Here is a 6,000-nt window from a genome sequence, read left to right as displayed (position 1 = left end):
TGGCAGGTGATGGCATACACACACACACACACCTGTGACGTCCCCCAAAGCACCAAGATGGGACCACTCTGCTTCCTTATGCTTATCAATGATGCCCTAAGAGAAACCCCTGCTCGCTGGAAATATGTCGACGACTCCACTATTGGGATCAGCGTCAACAATTCTGCTCCCGACTATACCGCCCTTCAGGATTTATTGACCAGTCTCCAAAACTGGGCCACCAACAACCACGTCACCATCAACCATACCAAGACCATGGTTATGCACACCAACCTCTCCTCCGACATTGTCCCACCCCCTTCCATTACTTTAGGTCCGAACACACTCCAGGTTGTAGATTCCACTAAGCTCCTCGGCGTCACCATAGACAACAAACTAAATTGGAAACCACACGTCAGTGAAGTTGTCAAATCCTCCAGTTTCCGTCTCCACCTCCTCCGCCGACTCAAGTCCCTCGGAGTTCCTGCACCCAAGCTCTTCAGTGTTTACTCAACATCCATACTTCCCAAGCTCACCTATGCCTCCCCCACCTGGTCTTCCTCCCTAAATGCCACACAACGTAAACACCTAAAAAAAGTGCAAAAGAGGGCATGCAAGATTATTCTCTCCTCTTCCTACTCCACATATCAAGAAGCGCTCAACACACTGACCCTTTCGACTCTCACTGACCATCGCCACGATCTCATCTGCAAATTTGGTAAGAAGCTTCTGCACCATCCTCGACACCGGCTCCTACTACCACCTGAGATCCCTAGCCCGAGAATTGCTGTTCGACACCACAACCGCATCCAGCCCATACGTGCATGAACTGATCGCTATAAGAACAGCCCAGTCCCAACCATTGTAAAAATTATCAATAACTTGTAATAAACAAGTGTATTCACTCCCAGTAAACACTACTTCTTGCACTGTCACTATGTTGAAATGAACTGTAGTTTGAGCTTTTCCCCATCTAGTTATTATATGTCTTATTTGTATCACTTATGTTAATTGTATATTATTTGTAAATCGAAACCCATTCCCCAAATATGTAACTGTATATTTTCAGCCTTCTGCCTGCCAAGCTCTTTCAATAAACAGTTAATTATTATTATTATTATTATTACACACACAGAACGTATTACTTAATTTTATGGTAGTGGCTAATTATCCGCCTGTCGAGTCGATAATTAGGTATCTTGTGAATAGATGGCGGCAATAAATGGTGCAGCAAATAAAGGCTACAAACCTTCCCTCAGCAACAACACAAACATTATCAAATATATTCCATTTAACGTAAAAAATCATATTAGATTAACATTACTCTGGTTCTTGTTCAAAAAGGCGGCCATTTTGTATTTCAAGATGGTTGCTATTTGCTATTAATATTTTCATCTGTTCTAAAAACCTAAAATCCCAAACCAAGGTATATATAATCCCATTCCTACGTCACGAATTAAATAATTAAATCTCATACTGTTATTAAGATGGCTGCCAAAACAATCAATTGTCTGTCAGTTTTTGAGATATTTTCTATTATGTAACCGACACGTGACACACATCAGCCTCACCAGAGCATAAACCTTTCATGTTTACAATAACATGGTTTAATGTGGCTCTTTTCTTATGTTTTATCAATAATTTGAACAATTCCTGGAGCTTTTCTCACTTATCTGACGCAGTATGTATGTATGTATGTAATGACTTAATATTACTCTACAGAAATTATACTCTTTAAAAGTTATTTGTCTTTATTTAATGCACATAAGGATCCTCCAGGTGCGTCCAAATAGATTTACTCAAACATTACCAACACCAGAATGACTGCGTCTAAATTCTATTCAATTCACATTTAAATATTTTTCCCGATTATTTTGTTTTATTCTTATGAATTATAGACCATAATGTGTACAAAACCCTTTGACACACACACACACACACACACACACACACACACACACACACACACACACGCACACAAATTAATGTTTTTTACAGTCATTACCAATCGTCCTCATTCACCATAGACCAACATATCCGTCATCTAGTTTCTCTCCTCCCCATTGTGATGTAACTTGACCGGCAGTTACTAACAGATTAGATAAACGGAACCAACATGACGGCCAATTTAGACATTTTAAATCACAGTTGACGAACATTTGATGTGCCAGAAAATGTAGATCAAAGACCAGGTCCCCCAGGGTGTTTATTGATGAAGTGAGGTGAGGCGTATAGTGAGTGTGTGTGTGTGGGTGTGTGTACGATAACATCTACCGAGGGAGAAGGGGAGAGGGAGAGGGGGGAAGGGGTTGGAGGAGGGGGGAGGAGGTAATGATACACCCATACAGCATCTAGTCCTCCCCACGTGTCTATATATTATAGGCAGTATAGTGTATATCTTGTACCAGATGTTGCTTATATCGCCCATAATAACAGCCAGGTATAAGAACACAAGAACATAAGAATGGAGGAAACTGCAGCGGGACTGTTGGCCCATACTCGGCAGTCCCGTTTACACCCAACCCCTATTGCTCATATAAGCATCCAACCTATGTTTGAAGCTATCCAGCGTATTCGAGTTAATGATGATATTTGGTAACTTGTTCCATTCATCCACTATGTTTCCAAACCAGTGTTTACCTATTTCGCGCCTAAATCTAAATTTGTCTAATTTAAAACCATTGTTACCAGTTCGCTCCTGGCTGGATAGTTTGAGTACCTTTGTTATGTCCCGTCTGTTTAGCCCTGACTTCCATTTATACACCTCTATCAGGTCGCCCCTCGCTCTACGTCTCTCCAGGGAGTGCAAATTAAGATGCTTTAACCTGTCTCTGTACTCAAGGTTCCTGATACCCGGGATTAGTCTTGTCATTCTCCTCTGAATTCTTTCCAAGGATTCTATATCCATTCTGTAATACGGGGACCAGAACTGAACTGCGTAATCCAGGTGTGGTCTCACAAGCGCAAAATACAGTTTTAGGATGACCTCGCTAGTCTTGTAACTAACACTCCTTTGTATGAACCCAAGTACTTTATTAGCCTTGTTACGAGCAAAAACACATTGTTTACTTGGCTTAAGGTTCCTACTTATCATTGCTCCTAAATCTCTCTCGCAGTCAGGTTTCTCAATAGCATCTCTGTTCATCTGGTAACTGGTTTCCCTGTTTACATCTCCTATACTGAGTACTTTACATTTGTCCACGTTGAATTTCATTTGCCATTTTTCAGACCATTCAAAAAATTTGTTCAGATCTTCCTGTAGTTTTGCGGAGTCCTCGTCAGATTTAATAACACTTCCTATTTTAGTGTCATCAGCATATTTACTTATGTTGCTGTCTATGCCGATATCTATGTCGTTTATGTATACAATAAACAATAATGGTCCAAGTACTGAGCCTTGGGGAACTCCACTAGTGACGTTGCTCCAATGGGATTTAGTGGCGTTAATACTCACTTGCTGTTTCCTGCCCTGTAACCACGCCCTCATCCATTTAAGGATATTACCTTTGATGCCATGTGCTTCTTCCTTCCTAATTAGTCTTTCGTGGGGGTCTCTGTCGAAGGCTTTGCTAAAGTCGAGATATACCACATCATAATTGTGCCCCTCGTCCACCCATTCGAAAACTGATGAAAAGAATGTTAATAGATTAGTTAGACATGAACGCCTTGCTCCTCCCACCACCAACACAATCTCCATCATCCTCACCATCACCACCACAGTCGCCACCACTATCACCATCATCACCATCACCACTACCATCATAATCTCCATCATCGTCACCACCACTTTCATCATCACCACCACTATCATAAGCATCACCATCACTACCACAGTCACCATCAACACCATCATTACCACCATCATCACCACCACCATCACTACCACAGTCACCATCATCACCACCATAATCACCATCATCACCGTCTAATTACGAATCACAAAACATAAATAACAGGAATAATTCTGAGCCACCAAATAAACCAGACGAAGTCCCCCCCCCACTTCTCACCCCCTCACACCTCACCCCTCCTCTCCCCCACCCTCCCCCTCAACCCCCTACCCCTTCCTCACTCCACCCCACACCCTCTCCCACCCATCAACAATCTCTTGGTTATGCATAAACACAGATTGCCAATTTTACCACTTGATTACCCATTGTCCAGTGTTGCCAACTCTGTGCATCTCATCACCTCTCTTGATCGAATGTATTAACACGGGGGTGATTAAATATACATATGGATAAGTCACTGTACCCTGTCCTTTGGTAACGCTGACGCTCTGTGTGTGTGTGTGTGTACTTCTTTATGCCTCGATTCACTATATCCAGTTCCACCATCTTCAGTCATAAAATATCCAATATTTCTTTACTGCTTCAACACACCTTTAAGTAATGGCTCTCCGTCATTAAAAAACAATACCCTGACATTCGTAGCACCATTGTAGCTTTTATTGGCACCGTTCACTGGCAAATTCTGTTTTTTTTTACCATCGTTAAAAGCCCTTGTGAGTTTTCTTTTATTAATTCCAGGTTTCGTTAACGATATATCATGATCTTCCTTATGATACATTAATTTACGTACTGTTCAGATAATGTCATGCCAGATTTATAAGTTATGTGAACATTTTAAAAGCGTAAACACAAGAGAATCAATTACGGATCTCACGAACTTCAAATCACGCGAGGTGTAAATGATTCTGTCGGGGCTGATATGTGAAAACAAGACTAGTGTAACGAGTGAATCAAGTGAGATCTGATTTGGGTTATATTATTAGAGGGAGACGTAATTTATATTACGAAATGTTAATGGACGAACAGTTGGCAGAATGGACGAACATTTGACGGAATAGGCAAACAAGAATGGAACAATAATAAATAATAATAATAATAATAATAATAATAATAATTAACGGTTTATTGAAAGAGCATGGCAGCCGGAAGGCTGAAAATATACAATTACATAATTGGGGAATGGGTCTCTTGCTTTACAAATGATATACAAGTAACATAAGTGATACAAATATGATATATAATAATTAGATGGGGAGAAGCTCAAACTACAGGGCATATCAACATAGTGACAGTGTGTGTGTATGTGTACCAACTCGTTCAGTCCCTTGATAGACGTAATTGACGTTAGTACAGTCAGGGACAGGGCTGACAAGGAAGGTATAAAAACTTTAATTGTTGGTGACTCACAGGTAAGGTACATGGACAGAGCCTTTTGTGGTAGAAATAAAAATAGGATGAGGGTGTGTTTGCCAGGGGCTGGGGTGGGAGATATAGTTCACAGGATGGACAATATCTTGTCTGGTAATGGGAACAAACCCATTATCTGCCTCAGTGCAGGAGGCAATGATATTGGCCGGTGTAGGAGTGAAGAGCTTCTTGATAAGTTCGAGACAGCTATAGATCGTATTAGGACTAATAGTGGAGCGGCATAGCTACAATTTTCATAACAATTGTGCATTTAATGATGAAAGCACCAAATTTGGTACAGCGATGGGGTAATGGTATATGAACATTTTCAGATATGGAACCACTCGATACTGGATTTGAGTGGCCGCTATAAATCAGATTCATTGGAATTGACCTGAAAATTACGGCGAAGAGAAATTTATTATGAGTCTGGGCGGTCTCCACATTGAAATGGCGGCTCTGAGGATGGCAGGCAGTTGGTTGCAGGGTAGCGGGTGGGCAGAAACCCTGGTGCAAGCCGATATTGCCAGCCCAGGAACTGCGAACTCTTTCCTAAAGGCTGCTCACGTCACACGCACCAGGCGAGGCCATCAGATAACAGCAGCAACCCTGAAATTCCTACAGCACAAGGCTTATGGCAAATACACTGAAGATGCCCAAAGTGATGGTCATGAGCCCCTAGAGTTTGGTGTCTGGTGTCAGTAAAGGGCTGAATGTTGTCCCCAGTTTCAGTACTGGGCAACCACCCTCAACCTAGAGCTAAGTATCTTTATGTTTGTTAGATCACTCCGAGAATCAAACTTCTTGCTATACATGGATGCTC

This window comes from Homarus americanus, unplaced genomic scaffold (genome assembly GCF_018991925.1).
Source record: "Homarus americanus isolate GMGI-L3 unplaced genomic scaffold, GMGI_Hamer_2.0 scaffold34921, whole genome shotgun sequence".
NCBI lineage: Eukaryota > Metazoa > Arthropoda > Malacostraca > Decapoda > Nephropidae > Homarus > Homarus americanus.
The sequence above is the reverse complement of the archived record's forward strand: the minus strand, read 5'-3'. Positions refer to the sequence as shown.